The 17,803-nt window shown below is 45.3% G+C and overlaps 1 protein-coding gene across 4 annotated transcripts in view; it reads left to right on the top strand.

The window, feature by feature from the left end:
* Nucleotides 1-17,803, top strand: part of NBEAL2 (neurobeachin like 2) — a 1,179,347-nt gene that overhangs the window by 1,006,465 nt on the left and 155,079 nt on the right. The gene's annotated exons all lie outside the window — the stretch shown is intronic.

Raw genomic sequence — 17,803 nt, 5'->3', positions numbered from 1 at the left:
GGAGCCACATAGTCGACAAGGACCACCTTCTCTAGTTTGTTTCCACCTAGCATCCAGTACTTCATGCGTCTTAACTAGGTTCAATTTCATACACAGGTATTCTCTCAGAATCCAGTTGTCTGGAAAAGCATCGCGGTACAAAGGGCTATTATTACGCTAGTTTCAATTTGTTGTGCTCTAAGCCTGGCACATCATTGGGTCAGACTGCTAGATTGCAGACTGGTAACTAAAGGCATGCCTGTGCACTTTAGAGATTTGCTGCCAACTGAAGAAGATGTAAATCATGTGCAAATCCACAAATACATGGCATGAGCCCAGGCACTCTGAGACAACTACAGTGATGATTTGGCACAATATAAAAGCTGGGTGACAGGGCAGAGTATAAAAAGGGGTGTCCTCTTGCGAAGTGTGACGGAAGAACAGGAAAGCCAGGTTGTCACTAGAAGTGTGAGTAGTGCATCGGAATTGAGACAGTGTTTTGATTACTTCCCGGGGGTGGGAGATTGTGGCAGGGAATCTGAGGCCCCAGAGATTGTAAGGTGAATGACTCAAAACCTAAATGATAAAAACAATCCCAAATCGGCCAAATAATCAATGCACTCACTGTTTGCAAGGAAAACAAAGTTGTATTTCATGCAAAAGTATCAGACAGTCCCGTAGAACTCAACTAACACAGAGCTTGCCCCGCCCAAAGGAGTTACAACTTTTACAGTGGAAAACCACAAATTAACAAATCTATGCATAAAAAAGATTACAACATGACCCACACTCCCCATTGGCTAAAACCTATATACAATTTGAATTCATGTGCGGAGGGCATGGGGGTCTGCAATGCCAAGAATCCTGCTGAAGATTTAGAGCACTACTGCCCTCAACTAAAGAGCGGTCATCCACTTTGAACTGCGGGCACTGCGTGCACTCCAGGGATCAATAAATAAGCGAAATTCAAGCATAAGGGTGGTGCCTCGATCACATTATTCATGGATACCTGAGTTCCCAAAGAGATAAGGGGTGGGAGGACGTGCTGGGGCTCTACCGTCACTTGGGACGGGAGGAGCATAAGTGATGCCAATACATTTATGTACAAGGGCAGGAAGCTTTCTGTGTGCATTTATTATTTATTTATTTCTAACTTGCCGTAGACATCAGGGCGTGGAGAAAGAGAGAGATCGAGAGCAATGAGATGTGAAATAGGAAATCGTCAGTATTAGGTCAGGCTAAAAGAATAACAAAGTCTTCAATACATTTTAAAATGCCGATAAGCTTCTCTCACAGCGCAGATTTACAGGCAGTTTATTGCATGCAATGGCTGTTTTTACAGAATATGACCTTTCTTTTCCGCTGATTCGTCAGGGTCGAGGGCATATCAATCGCATGGAGTCCTTCGATCTGGTGTCTCTAATGAAATCTTATTGATACGAGTTTTCAAATATATCGGGGCATCACCAAATAAACATGTGTGAGTCATGGTGTTGATTGTATACTCTATTCTCGCTTCTACAGAAAGCCAGTGCAGTTATCTTATATAATGATATATAGTCGCGCTTTGAAACATTTTTAATGATTCTCACAGCGTCATTTTGTAGGATCTGCAATCTTTTAACACAACGTTTGCTTGCTCCGCCTAATAACGCATTGCAATAGTCTAATCTTGACATGATTAAGGCTCTAACTAGAGTAGCACAATTTGTTACTGAAAGAAACAGCCTGAGGTATTATTGTATGTTTTTGTCTAAAATGGTCACATGGTAACTTAATGAAGTTTTCACATGCAATAAACAAGTCAGATAGCTCATATAAATTGATTGAATACACTGATTTCTGGAACCATTTCGAAATACCATTGTGCAAAACCCAAAGGTAAAAACCCATAAGCATTCGTTTGACCTTGAAATTAAATTATGAAAGGCTGAATGCCGCAAAGAAAGGAGACAAATCATTGCTACAAATATTGTTAACATAAATAGCGCCATGAAGGTGGCTAAATGCAAATATTTGAACTGGATTCGTGGGCGTGAAGCTTGGATCTTCCAACAAGATGGTGAAGTCATGCTTAAAAAACTCAGCCGAAATATGGCGCCTTCTTAATTTTCATCCAAATTCGTCACAAGCAATGTACAAACTAGTGCGATATCAGAAGACGATTGGATATCACATTTTTCTGATTTATATCGAGATCCAACCTTTCTGCCTGAAAACTATAAGATCCAATCCACCATCTCTTGGAATATCCAATGCTCACCTCTCTTACTCGAAGAGCTGATCCAAAAGTTAAGCTCATCGAGAGCTGCTGGCCCTGATGGTCTCCATAATGCCATTTTGAAAGACAATCCAAGGCTTTGGGCCAAAAACCTTAATGCAATTTTCCAACAAGTGATGGCCCATCGCAAGCTGCCGGCATCTTGGCTATGCTCTGTAATAGTTCCAATATATAAGAAGGGTGACCGCTCTAACCCTCAAAATTATCGTCCGATTGCATTACTTGGACGCCCCAGGAAACTTTTTTGCAAAATTGGTATTGGCAGAATTTAATCAATGGACTGAATCTAGTGGCAAGTGAGATCGCCAACAATCGGGTTTTGTCGCGGGTCTAGGCACCTGTGTTAATCTTCTAACCCTGAATGCCATAAAAGCCCTTTGTCAATCACATAAATGATCAGTTTATTTCGCGTTTATTGATTTACACGCTGCATTTGATTCTGTATCTCGTGCTCTATTAATGGCGAAATTAACAAGAGACAGCTGCCCTCCAGATATTCAAGATATCATTTGTGCCTTCCATGCCGAAACATCGATTCGAATAAGACTAACTCTGGAGGGTTTGCTGTCTGCTCCAATCAAGACAGCACGTGGTCTAAAGCAAGGCTGCTTATTAGCTGCTGCAATTTTTAATTACTTTATACATGACCTAAGTTCGTTTTTTTTGCAAATTCCATCTGATGCCCCAGCCCTTAATGGGCAAAAAATTACCAATCTGAATTATGCGGACGATATAGTCCTTATATCAAAAACGCCGAAGGGTTTACAGAATCTGATTGATGCGTTTAACCCGTACCTATCCGAGAACCAATTGGTAGTTAATACTAAGAAAACCCAGATTGTAGTCTACCAGGCAAATCGCCTCCATAAGTACAGGTTTAAATGGTCAATAGATAACACACCCTTAGAAACTGTGACAACCTATACCTATTTGGGCATTGATTTTGGAGGTTCCATTAAACCATGTAGCCAAGTGGAACGCATGGAGGCAAAGTTGACTACGGCCATTTCACAGACCAAAATTATACTACACAAGTTTGGCAAATTTACTGCAAAACCAGTGATAATGTTCTGGACAATGAAAGTAATCCCCTCAATCCTATATGGGGTGGAAACACTCCTGAATTGTCAAAATCTAAATTTGGATAGATTTGAAGCAAAATATTGGCGGGCAGTGCTTAACTTGCCTCAATGTGTTCCCGGCTCATGGCTGCGTTATGAACTAGGCCTGATTTCTATGCATGCAGTTTATACTTGGCGTTGTTGTATGTTACTCCGCAAATGTTTACTGGCAAATCAAAAAGTAAATATGCTATCGACAATTGCCAACTATATGCTGTCTTCAGATAAGGTCTTTGCAAAACTATGGGTTGACTTTTGTTTGGAAAATCTAGCAAATGCAAATATAACTATCCATGTGCTAATTACTAACCCAGTGAAGTCGAAAAAAAACATGTACCAATTAGACTGGATTACTACCATAGATAAATGTGAAAAGTATCGTCAGCCATGTAAGTTTCGGTTCTGGTCTAAAGCAGTAAAAAGTCCTGAGACTTGTTAAAATTCCCATCTGTAATATTAAGAGCAGGGTTCTTGAGAGCACAACTTGATCTGTGGCCTACTTATCAAGTCCAGGCAAGGCGAAACTTGAGACCTCAGGAACTTGTGTTCTGTAGAGATCCGAATACCATTGAATATTTAGAACATTTGGTCTGTGATTGCGCTCAATTAACTGCTCAAAGATTAATGCACTTCTCAAAAGTGATTTCATTCATAGAAACTGTTGACCATGATATGCGCTGGTCCTTTTTATTGTGTTCTAATAATTATTGGGCACAGATAGCATTGACTAAAGTTTCAATGGCTTTGGATTTGGGAAACACTTTATGAGTGGAATTTACAAAGTCTCAAGCAGCACTTAAGCCTATCGGACAAGTAAAAACTTTTTATTGTTACCTACTGTCTGATTGTCTGTCCTAATTTTAATAACTAGTATCATGTATATATGTGAGTCTGCTGTTAAGTGAAAGGTTATATTTTGGCTGCTTGAGTCTGTACACTGTAAATTGAATATTTAGTATGTTTTTGAAAAATTATGAATTTGTATTGAAAAGTTGTTTAAAACAGCTAAAACAATAAAAATAAAATTGTATGTTTTTGTCACACTTACAACTTGAGCGTCTGCATTAAGCGATGCCTCATTGGTAACACCAAGAGTTTTTACTTGATTGACTGTATGTAGATGTTGGTCAATGCATAACTTGTCATAAATCACTCCTAGTTTTTCTCTTGCTTTAACTAAGCCAAAAATCATGAGTTCAGTCTTCGGACTATTAAGGCTGAGGTCATTTTCCATCATCCAGATAAACATTTTCTCGTATACAGATGTGATAAGTTCTGTGTCCTTTGCATATTCTCCACTCAGTCTAAAAAGAAGCTGAGTGTCATCAGCATAGTTGGTGAAATATAATCCCATAGTATCTAATAGATCACACAATGATCAACAGGAGACATTAGAAAAGGCAGGGGACAGACAAGCTCTCTGTGGAACTCCACATGTAATGGGCTCTGAGTTAGATGACGCATTTCCCCAGACAATCTTAGACTTTCTATTACTTAGAAATGTCCGAAGCCATTCAACAGTATTGGGAGAACAATTTCCAATTTCTTGAATGATTGTTAGAAGTTTGGAGTGGTCTAAAAGCATCAGGAACCCTGATCCACTATCATCCATAATATCTGGCATTTCTGTTTGTAAATCGAGCATAGCAGTCTCCGTCCCATGTGCAGTCCTAAAACCAGACTGACGCTGGTGCTGAATGCTTGATTTCTCTAAATACTCAAACTCACATAACATGGTTTCCTCTTGTTCCGTGTTGACGGTCTAGTCCTCCTGCAAGATGGCCACCGATGCTTTATACTGTGAGGAATCCCCTTCCTCTTTGCGTTGTATCCGTCTCATTGGTTCACGCTGCCAGTTCCTGTTTGTTCAGTGCTCCAGTGTTTCCCTTTGCCTTCCTCTATCCAGTGGCGTTGCTCGGGGGGGGGGGGGGACACAGGGGGGCCTGGGCCCCCCTGTGAAACCATGTGCCTCCCTTGTGCCCCCCTGCCTAAGACGAGCAGTGACCATGTTCTCCCCTTACATTTGTCTGTCCCCCCCTACTTTTGTCTTTGGCCCCCTCTGTGCCCCTCCTAAATTTCATTCCTGGCGATGCCACTGCCTCTATCCAACTTGTGCATTCTACCTTCCTTCTAAATTTGCACGTTCGGGTGAAATTCTCTTAAGGTAATCCATCGCAGAGTTTCCCACTTTGCTTGCCCACGATTCTGACTTTCCTTTTTCTCTGTTTGCGGACTTCCTTCCGCATCAAGTTCCACCTTGCTTTCTGTTTCGTTTCTGTTAGTTTTCTTCTACGTATCTGCTTGCCGCTCACGGTTCTGTTTTCCTTTCCTTGGTTTCTTACATTCCGTTTTCTATTGGTATTCAGCTTTCCTTCTCCCTATTCCATCTTCAGATTATTTACCATCACTTTGTTTTCTTGCGCTTAGCTATTCCTTGCCCTTCAGACTTTAGTATCTGTGCTCGTTTTTACCCCTGGTCTTTTCTGTCTACCGCTTCTACTACTCCTTTTCTGTCCGCTTTTACTGCTGCTGCGGTATCCCTTATTTTGGCAGCCTTCTTTCTTTGTCTTGTTCTATTCATTGATCGGTGCTGTCTTTCTACTTACTGCCGGAACCCGTTCTTATGGTTCCTTGATAGCAGTATATAATTCAGCACTGTGTTGAGTCCAGTGACCTCATTGCCAGTTCCAGCACTTGTACTTCCTCTCAGGAGTCTTCTTCCAACAATCCAACATTATATTAACGCAAGACTATTCCTTGCCCTTGGGGAAACCACTCAAAAGCATCTGAACTATAACAGCCATATCAAGGATTACAGACCAGATCCTGTTACATCTTCGTTCAAGGTTTTTTGTGCCTAAAGGCGTTTTCCCTGATTTTTGGGGGCTTGTTCCTCGGGGGTCCCCCGAACCTGGTTCCCACTCCAGTCAAGATGGCCACCGAGGGAGCTCGCCCGTACCTGCACCAGAAGAAGGAAAAGAAGACTAAGGAGCAAAGGAGACTGCGGAGAAAAAAGGATTCCGAGACACAAGAAGGTTCATTTGAGGATCCAGGTGAGGAGTTGTTTCAGGAGGGAATTACAGTTTATGACACCATCTGACAAGTAGTAGGACGCGTTTCCTTACAAATTTTAATAAGAGAGTTCACTGTAATAGTCTGAAACGAGAAAGCAGGATTAACATGGGACTGAGATTGAGAGGTGGAACTCTGAGCAATAAAATTACTATTGGTCTCTTTTGCGTTAGCAATAGTGCATTGCGCTTTATACACTTTATCTGAAAAAGCTTTTTTTACTGCTTCACAATCCATATTATTTGGAATAAAGTATTTTATTTGGGCTTTTGGTTTTTCCAGTGATTTGACAATCTCAAATAACTTCTTTGTGTCACTGGCAGAATTGGAGTCAAAGAAGCCCTTTTTTGCTTGGACGATTTATGTCCGGTGGCTTTTCCCTAAAACCTTGAATTTCTCTGTATTACCTTGGGATTTGGTTTTAATCCACAGCCATACAGCTTTCCTCTTATCTTGTTTCAAGGACACCAGATGCGCTGTATACCATTTCTGGTTATTTTTTCTTTCCCTGACTTTTTTCTCTTTCAGAGGTGCAATTTGATCAAGTAATTCACAAGTACTTTGAGCATACTTAGATGCTAGTATAGTAGGTGGGTCGTGATCTGATGTGGAAGTCATCAATTAATTGATGTATTTCTGTAACTCATCAGGTGTGAGTTTATTAAAATTCCTACTAGTGACTGTTTGCGGTTCATCAAGTTTGTAAGGTTCCTTTTTACGAAGAAGTAACTCGATGGTCACTGCGTAATGGTTGACCAGACACAAGGTTTAATACCAAGAAGTTGTAGGTGTACGTTTCTGGCTTCAACCCAATCAAGGGCGTTGCCATGTATATGTGTTGATTCTTTGCTCAGGATAGTAAAGTCATTATTGCATAATAGTTGCTCTAATTCTATAGCTTCCAAATCTTTAGCATTGCCCAACCATTTGTTAAATCTCACAGTATATCTGAAGGGCTGTTAGGTGTTTTGAGATTTGACAAGATGCCTGATATTTTGTCCAAAAACATAGGCATCTCAGATGGTGGACGATAAATCAAAATAAGATTTAGATATTCATTTGGGGAAGTTACAACTTTCAAAAATATAATTTCACACCTAGTACATGAAATGGGTGTTTGAAAGAAAACAATTTCTTGTTTGGCAATACACCCCACTCCCCCTCCCCAATCATTTTCTCTATGTAGAGCATAAAAGCTATAGGGCCTCATTAGAACCCTGGCGGTCCCGTGACGGGACCGGCACCGTTCATTACGGGCTGCCCTATTACGTACGAGGCCTGCTAGCGGGTCCCGCCTTTAGCATCCTCCCCATCCCATTGAGCTCTGTGGTGCTCAAATGGGAATGGGGATTGATTTTTTAAAGGGTCCCAGAAAAGGGCAATTACCGGGTCCGCCAAGGTCGGAATGACCCGGTCATTGCCCTTCTGGGACCCGGTAAAAAATCATTACCTTACCAAGGGCACGGCTACCGCCTGGGTCGTAATGAGGCCCATAGCCTTCCGGGGTGACAAGCTCTGTATTCGGACCATTTGAATCTTTAAGCCATGTCTCGGTGATACACATGATATCAATATGTTCATCCCGGACATGGTCCGCCACACTAATGGTGTGTTTGTCAAGAGACCTAGGCGGTCATTACGAGATTCGCGGTAGGCAGTTAACTGTGCCGGTAGAGCTGCCGGCCCCGTTAACCTCCTACCGCCTCAATACGAGTTCCGCTCGTGGGACCCGCTAAGGGCGCCTGGTTTTACCAGGCATCCTTAGCGGGTCCCGCGAGCGGTCCAGCATGCAAAATACATCACCCTATCTTTAACCTCTGCATCCAGATTCGACCCCATGAAGATGTTCGTTCGGTTCTGCAGAATTTATTACCATTCATCGCAATCCAGTGAGACCTGCTACATAGTTCCAGGTAAATTCGTTTTTATTTACTATGTTAATAAGCCTCCATCGCTAAACAAATCATTGTTTTTAATTGTTATTGGCTGTACATACTCAACCTTGCACATTAGAAAAAAGAGAAAATGTATGCACATTAAAATATTCAATGTACTTAAAACAGAATAAATTCATAAAGCCAAACAAACTTATATAAACAATCCCCTAATAAGTTGCAATAAAATCTTTGCTCCCTACTTATGGTAAAAGAGGACGATTATTCATTTTTAGCTGAGAGAAAATCAAAAATCTGATTTCCCCAGTACACAGTAACATTCCTAGGCTTCCAAGTGGCAAATTCAAAGGGTGAAGATAAGATGCAATATACAGTCCAAATCAACACCATAACGAGACGGGCATGATGTAATACCGTTACACCAATTGTTATAATAAATTTCCTCCCCACTAGAAATGGGGGTAAATAATGTTTCCTCATACAGCAATAGTGTTGTGCACAAACCTACCCGGCCGTTGAGATCTACAGTCTTGTGTTCAGAAGGATGTGTTCTCTGTTATGTTAGTCTTGGCATAGATTACAGCACCTTATTGTGCTGGCAAGAGGTCTAGTCTGTATTGCAAGAATGGGCGGCCCAATATCTGTTCTGGAATTTTCTCAAATATTTTGAATCGTTACCTATTTCGGTTGGTCAATGATGTCGTTTGTGCAATCTTGATCCCGGTCAACACCCGATCTGCTCTTTAGCCTGATAACTGCATCCATTGATGTTGACTTCAGAATGGCAGCAATGTATTCGTATAATATGCCTACTATTGGAACCAGCATTATTCTACATAAAGACCCCGCAACAACACATAAGCAACACCAACAGCACACGAGGACTGACACCGATCCAGTACTCGCAACGAAGCTCAGCACCCGGTGTATACCGAGTTGAAGCTGCCAACAGAACAGCACTCCTCTCCCTATCCTACTCCCGCTTCACCTACTAACCCATCCCACCTTCTCATTTGCAGATACGCCACAGCGCCTGGGGACCAACTCCGTTGGTGACGGTGCGCGGTACAAATACCTTTTAACATTTTGACAATTCTCCAGACCAGCCTGCAACTTAATGACGAGTGTCCTAGTTCAAATCCTAAAGGTGAAATTGGTATGCAATCTGGCAGACCCAAAGTATGCTTCGAAGGGATTGTGTCCTCCGACGTATTCCTTATCTTAGATAGAAATCCTTCAGCTTTGCTGGCCTCGGAAAATTTTTTTTTTTTCGCCAGAGGGCGCTGCGCGTCGATGATCGCCGAGTCGATGACCCTCGACGGCCTCCGTGCCGACGTCGACGTCATCCTGCCTATAAAGGCCGCGCGCAGCGTCCGTTGCTCAGTTCCGTTTTTCCGCGCTTCGTTGTGCCTCGGAACACCGTTGCTCAGTTCTCGTCAAGATAACGTATATAATAACTACTATTTACCTCGATATCGATGGCATCCTCCTCCGACCCGACGACCCCTCGGTCCGGTTTCAAAAAGTGCCGAGACTGCGGGAAGAAAATGTCGTTGACGGACCCTCACAGGGTCTGTTTGTGGTGTCTGGGAATCACGCACCAGAGTTCGGAGTGTGAGGAATGCCTTTCCATGACGGCGAAAGCCTTGAAGGAGCGTAGGGGGAAGCTCGAGAGAGGTAGGTCAACTTTAACTTCCTCGAAAGCTTCTTCGGTAGAGTCGAGACGTTCGTCTCCTCACCATAAAAAACACTCTCGATCTAGATCACGAAGTGGCTCCCACCACTCGTCGACATCGAGACACTCGAAGAAGAGACGTAGGAGATCCCCTTCGTCATCTTCGTCGAGTTCTCCTGAGAGAGTTCATTGCCCCACAAAACGCAGCTCGCAAGCTGAGTGGGAGGAATTCAGGAAAAAGATGCTAAGCGTCTTCGAGAAAGCGGCCTCGTCCCCCTCGAAGACAGCTGAGGGTGATACCCCGGGTAAAAAACCCAAAAAATCTAAACGCCGCGAGTCGCAGTACCCGGCGGAAAAGTCAACCCGAAAGCGCCTCGAGCCATCGGGAGATAAAGCATCATCGACGCCATCGTCGAAAACTCCTTCGAAACAGAGGTCGGCGCCATCGACGCCGTTGTCGAAGGATTCATCGGCGCATCAGTCGATCGAGTCGACGCCGACGTCGACGCCGATATCGACGCCGGTGAAGGAAAGAACCACGGCTACTCCACAGCCAACGGTTAGACAAAAGACCTCCGACTCGACGCCGAGAACGTCGACGTCGTTCTCGAGCAAGACTCCGATCCTTTCGAGTTCTTCGAGGCCTAGTACACATTTCTCGACGCTTTTCACGGCGCCTTCGAGTACTTTCACGTCGGTGTCGACGACATCGACGTTTTCAAGGCCTGTGATGATGGCTCCTTCTGCATTGGAAATGGGGTTTATACCATTCCAAAAACCAATGTATCCCCCTTTAACCTCGATTTTTGAGGAAAGGGAGGATTCAGACCAAGATATTGATTTACAGAGGACCACATCACCAGAGCCAGAGACTTTCGCCTCTGAGGAAGGAAGATTAAAAAATCTTCAGGATGCACTTCAGGAAGCTAGTGGCTTGGACACTTCTCCTGAAGCAGAATTTATCAAACCAGACCCAGGAGAACATGCGGAGACTCCATATAGAGCTCTGATGTCTAGAATCATAGAATTTATGGGTTGGTCTGCACCTTCTCCTGCCTTTCAGCAGGATGACCTCACTGACATACTGGACAAGGGCCCACAGGAGGATCCTGTGGTTCCATTTCACTCTGCTCTACAGAGAAGGATTTTGACAAACTGGGAAACGCCAGAAATTATCCCGGCAGTAAATAAAAAACTGTCAACAAAATACAGGGTGGCTAGTTCTGACCCTGAATATTTGTCAAAACACCCTACTCCTGAGAGCTTGGTTGTACAGGCTGCAACCTCATCAGGCAGCACATCTGCATACCCCACTGCTCCGCAGGATAGGAATGACAAAAAGTATGATGCCATGGCTAAGAAGGTTTTTTCTGCCTGTAGCATGGCGTTAAAGTCTATTAACGCGACCTGTACGCTCGCTAGGTTCAGCCACACCCTTTGGGAGTGCGCTTCATCAGCGGCTGACTGCCTCCAAGAAGGAGAGGAAAGGGACGCATTTTTAAACATCATCAGGGATGGTAAAGATGCGATGTGCGAGACCCTACAAACTGGCCTAGATTCTGCTGACAGTATCAGCAGGGCCATGGCGGCAAGTACCACAATCCGCAGGCATGCGTGGTTGAGGAAGTCTGGTTTTGCCTCTGACGTGCAGACCAGGCTTTTGAATATGCCCTTTGACGGTTCTACCCTCTTTGGAAAGAAGGCGGATGACAGTTTGGAGAAACTGCAAACGTCCAAGGCAGCAGCCAAGTCATTGGGAGCTGCTATCCGTCAGAATACCTTTCGTCCTTCGGGATCATCGTGGAGAGGACGGTCCTTTCGTTACTATTCCTCATATGGAAGGGGCAGGGGACGACCGGCTCAAAGAGGCCAAGGAAGATTTACCCGTGGTGGACGGGGTAGGGGAAAGAAAGCCGCACCCGCAGGAGCAGGAGCCACTTTACCTTCGGCAACTGCATCAGCCGCTTCAAAACCACTCTGAGGTCTCCCCTCACAGAACACCAGTAGGGGGCAGGTTAACTCACCATCTGACGGAATGGCAGGCTATTACGTCAGATGCTTGGGCTCTGGAGACAGTGGCCCAAGGTTACTGCCTGCCCTTCCTACATATCCCTCAGAGTCATCCACCGGGGAACAACCCTTTGAAGCTTCCAGATCCGCTCCTCTTGCAGGAGGTTTTAGACCTGCTAGAGAAAGGTGCCATAGAACTGGTACCTGTAGCGGAAAGGAACAAGGGTTGGTACTCCCCCTACTTCATAATACCGAAGAAGGACGGAGGACTGAGACCCATCTTAGACTTACGGGAATTGAACAAATTCCTCCGAAAGGACAAGTTCAAGATGGTGACTCTCTCTCAGATCCTTCAGGCCCTCCAGCTTCAGGACTGGTTGGTATCTCTAGACCTCCAGGACGCTTATTTCCATGTGCCGATCCATCCCAGGCACAGGAGATACCTGAGGTTCGCAATTGGCAGCTCTCATTATCAATTTCGAGTTCTGCCATTTGGGCTAACCTCCGCCCCGAGGGTCTTTACCAAGCTAATGTCGGTTGTGGCTGCAAGTCTAAGGAGGGAAGGGATTCATGTCTACCCTTACCTAGACGATTGGTTGATCAGAGCTGTATCTTCGGAACAGGCTCAGAGACAACTAGATTATGTTTGCCACTTCCTTCACAAGCTGGGCTTCTCCCTCAATTTAAAGAAGTCACAGATGATACCATCACAGAGACTCCAATTCATTGGAGCAGTCCTGGACACTTCCTTGGGAAAAGCCTTGCCACCAGAGGTGAGGGCTCGAGATATTCTGCAGATGGTCATCAGATTTCAGAATGCCCAATATCTCCCAGCCTACGACTTTCTGAGGTTGCTAGGCCTCATGGCATCCTGCATATTCCTCGTGCCGGAGGCTCGCCTGAGAATGAGATCCCTCCAGTGGGCACTGAGAACTCAGTGGTCACAGTTCTCAGGAAGGATGACAGATCTCCTTCGGATCCCGGTCAAAGTAGCCCGAGACCTTCAGTGGTGGGCCTGTCGGGAGAACATCCTGAAAGGAGAAATGTTTTGGCAACCATGGCCGGAGATAACAGTAGTCACGGATGCCTCACTCACGGGGTGGGGAGCTCACGCCAACGACTTGACCATCAGCGGTCGTTGGTCTCCATCGGAGTCCAGACTACATATCAACCTGTTGGAGCTGAGAGCCATCAGACTAGCGCTGAAGGCTTTTCTGCCGTCTGTACGGGGAAGAAACGTCCTAATAATGACGGACAATACAGTGGCCATGCACTACCTCAACAAAAGAGGAGGCGTAGGCTCACTACCACTGTGCAGAGAGGCGATGCAGCTCTGGTTTTGGGCAATTCAGGAAGGAATCTCTCTATCGGCAATTCACCTAGCCGGAGAGAAGAACTTGACAGCGGACGCTCTGAGCAGGCAGAGCACAGTCTCTCACGAGTGGGAGATAGCTCAGGAAGTCCTTCAAGAGATCTTCGCCCTTTGGGGAACCCCTCAAGTGGATCTGTTCGCCACCAGTATCAACAGGAAGTGCGACAGATTTTGCTCAAGGGAATTTCCCCCGAGAGGAGCTCTAGGAGATGCGTTCGTAGTGGACTGGGAGTTCCCACTTCTGTACGCGTTCCCTCCGGTCCCTGTCATTCCTCAAATGATCAGGAGGTTGAGAAGGTTTCGGAAGACCATGATCCTAATTGCCCCGGATTGGGCCAGGAGAACGTGGTACCCGGACCTTCTAGACATGTCCATCTGCCCTCCAATTCGACTGCCATACAGAGAGGATCTTCTCTCGCAGAAGGAAGGTCAGGTTCTCCATCCAGCCATCAAGACCCTCAACCTTCACGCTTGGTGTCTGAAAGGTTGAGGTACAAGGATTGGGACCTTCCGGATGATGTTATGGAGGTGTTGCTTTCGGCCAGAAGGCCGGCAACTAAAACTCTATACCGCTGCCGTTGGAACAAATTTTGCAGCTGGTGCAGAGAAAAGAATATTGAACCCTTTTCTTGTGGTACACCTATGGTGTTGTCATTCTTACTTTACCTGGCTAATTCAGGCCTACAGGTTGGCACAATTAAGGGCTATCTCGCAGCGCTATCAATCTTTAAGCGCACTGCAGAGGAGCCTTCATACTTCAAAATTCCATTGGTAATACAATACCTAAAAGGATTAACTAATGTTTATCCCCCGAAACCTTTTCAAGTTCCCTTATGGGATTTAAACCTAATTTTAAACTTCCTAAAGGGTGCCCCTTTTGAACCACTACACTCTTGTTCATTGAAGCTTCTCACCCTCAAAACTGTTTTGCTAATAGCATTGACATCTGCTAGAAGGGTTAGCGAGTTGCAAGCCTTATCGTGTAAACCTCCACATACAATCTTTTACAAGGACAAAGTTGTTCTTCAGGTGAAGCCTAACTTCCTCCCGAAGGTAGTCTCGGAGTTTCACATCACTCAGAAGATTATATTACCTTCTTTCTACCCTCCTCCTCATCCGGGGAAGGAGGAAGAGAGACTGCACAGGCTGGACCCTAAGCGAGCCTTGAGCTTCTATATCAGCAGATTGGCTAAGATCAGACAAGCAGACCAACTCTTTGTAGGTTATGCAGGACATAAGTTGGGCCTTCCAATAACAAAACAAACCATCTCCAGATGGATTATTTTAGCCATTCTGGAGTGCTACAAATTGGCAGGAAAGGAGCCTCCTCAAAATCTAAGGGCTCATTCTACCAGGGGTATCGCAACATCCTCAGCCCTTCAAAGAGGGGTGCCAATTCGAGATATATGTGCGGCTGCCACATGGTCGTCCGCACATACATTTACCAAATTCTATAGCCTGGATTCCTCCTCTAGTCAAGAAACTAGATTCGGCAAGGCTGTGTTACACTCTGTCCATTCTGGAAGGGTAACATAACTTTTATTACTCCCGCCTCCAGTCACAATACCACTGCTATGGGAGTCTATCTAAGATAAGGAATACGTCGGAGGACACAATCCCTTCGAAGAACTAGTTACTCTTACCTTGTAACGTTCTTTCGATGGGATGTTCCTCCGACGTATTCCTTATCGACCCTCCCATCCATCCCCGCAGTATGACTTCCTGTGGGTTTGCAGCCTATGCTCCTTCAAGGTGATTAGTCTAATCCAAAAACATTACTGGGGACTACAAAACGGAACTGAGCAACGGACGCTGCGCGCGGCCTTTATAGGCAGGATGACGTCGACGTCGGCACGGAGGCCGTCGAGGGTCATCGACTCGGCGATCATCGACGCGCAGCGCCCTCTGGCGAAAAAAAAAAAAATTTCCGAGGCCAGCAAAGCTGAAGGATTTCTATCTAAGATAAGGAATACGTCGGAGGAACATCCCATCGAAAGAACGTTACAAGGTAAGAGTAACTAGTTCTTCCATACCTTGGACTCAACTTTATCATAAGCCTAGGGCTCTCAGGCCAGCTGCTGTCGCTGTACCATATAGTAATTGTAGCTACCACTTTCATGTTGTAGAAGGTTAGGAGTGGAGAAATCGAGAATCTACGAAAGCGAGCCTTGATTTTATTTTCATTTTTTCATTTGAGCGGCCGCCTGATTCGCCTTTAGCATAATTCAACCCATGAGCAATTTGTTATCCTTCTTATTCTGATATAGCATTTAATTTATTCTGCAATCTAGGAAAACAGGACGGCTACTGATGAAATTCTTGGTGGAATGAAATCCATGCTTGATAGAAAGGCCAAAAAAATCGGACAGTTAGATTCAACAGACAAAGCAGCCAAGACACAACCCTGATGGAGACCCCTCTCTCAGGGCTTCCTGCCCATTCAATCTCACCTGCAAAACAGTATGTTCGTGTAATTCTCCAGAATAGCCAGTAAATGCCCAGGGATGTGCACCACAGTAAATGTCTATTGTTGCAGTCACAGGCCTGTGTATAATCTATTGCTGCCATGAGCTATGGGGAGCCTCCAGATTCCTCTCAACCAGCCAACAATTCCATTTAGTTATGTGCCCAGACCTTTGCAAAAACCTGACTGGTATTTCTGGAGTCAACCACTTTCAGTGGCCCAGTTAACCAATTCTCCCAGAACTCGTCCTGCCAAGATCTTGCTTTCGCTATCGAGAAGGGGATAGGTCGATGGTTGTCTGGTTTTGCCCTATTTCCCCTCTTGTAAGTGGGCACTACAATAGCTTTAGACCAGAACTTGGAATTTCACAGGTCAATACCACATCAAACAAAATGAACAGAATTAGCAACCACAACTCGATCTGATTTTAATAGTGCGTTGGATACACCATTCGGACCAGCCGTCCTTGTGTTGGATGAGGCCCTATATAGATCAAGTTGCCAGTCGCAGGTGCCATGAGGTATCTGCCAGTTCGATTTTACGCCTGGACCTTCTGTAAATGCATTGGAGCCTTCAGGTATAGGATTGCTTTGAAGAGGTCCTTGCGAAGAGTTCAGACATTTATGGGATCTGATAATTCACATGGAGTCATGCTGGAGTAAAATATCTAGCATGTTGGACCCCTCCTTATGCTCTTGAATGAATTTATAACCCCTCATCCAATTATGTCAATTTTAGTTTCACTTGACCACATATGTTACTGGGCTATAGCCACAATTTCTTAATCGAAGACCCTTTCGCACGTCCCTCCTTTATTTATTTATTTATTTTTTGGGAGGGTCAAACAAGTTTTTCTTTCCCCGCTGGTTCGTTAAATCTTTCTAAAAATGCTTGAAATGAGGCTGCTTTGATGATGTCTCCCTTTTGTTACAATGTGAAATCAGAAACAGCCTTATTATATTTGGCCATTTACAATATGTCTAGAAATCCTATTCCCTCTCTGGTTCGTGAGCCAGGATAGACTGGTATGAGGTACTTCATGTGATGGTCACTTAACATTTCCTCACAATGGAAGAGCAAGGCCGTCAAGACGGCGAAGTAGTCCAGGAATGAGGACTTCTGACCTGATATCCACCTGTTCTTAGGCAAAGCGTCCCCAGATTTGTCCTACACTGCTGTGAGTGTTTGTGCATGGTAAGACCATTTTAGGCCTAATTTCCTCGTGCCCGCAGACCCTTCTGGTCGTGCCCCTAGCCCGCTTCCACCCCGTGCAGCCCTCCCCCTCCCAGACCATCTCCCTCCCGTGTTTGTCCCTCGTCCCGCCTCCCTCCACCCTTGATAGGCCGGACCGCTTCCTCCTTGGCACTGATTGGTGCTCCAACGCAGAGCAGCTGAGCCTACCGGCCCGCGCTGCACTCGTGCTGCCCACTTTGTCCTACACTGCAGTGAGTGTTTGTGCCTGGTAAGACCCTTCTAGGCCTAATTTCCTCATGCCCGCAGACCCTACTGGTCATGCCCCTATCCCGCTTCCACACCGTGCAGCCCTCCGTGCTCTCCCTCCTCCCAGACCGTCTCCCTTCTGTGTTTGTCCCGTGTCCCGCCTCCCTCCACCCCTGATAGGCCCGACCGCTTCCTCCTTGGCCCTGATTGATGCAGACGAGAAGCTCTCCGTTTCATTGCTGGTTCTCCCAAGGCAGCCCTCTGCCTGGCAGCCCATTGGCTAAGGACCCAAGGCAAAGGACGGCTCCTACAGTGACGACTCCACTACGTATCTGCAGGTATCTGCAGGAGAAGCAAGAAGCCGACAATAAGTAAGTGTGGAAAGGGAAGGTTCAGAAGCAATTACTTCCCACCATACCACCCTACCACTCAACCTAGAAACTAAACCATTGTAAAATCTTCATATTGTGGTAGCATTACATCTTGGAGTGTGC

Source organism: Ambystoma mexicanum, chromosome 2p (genome assembly GCF_040938575.1).
Source record: "Ambystoma mexicanum isolate Mex_15411 chromosome 2p, UKY_AmexF1_1, whole genome shotgun sequence".
Lineage (NCBI taxonomy): Eukaryota > Metazoa > Chordata > Amphibia > Caudata > Ambystomatidae > Ambystoma > Ambystoma mexicanum.
This window is presented reverse-complemented; position numbering and strand designations above follow the sequence as displayed.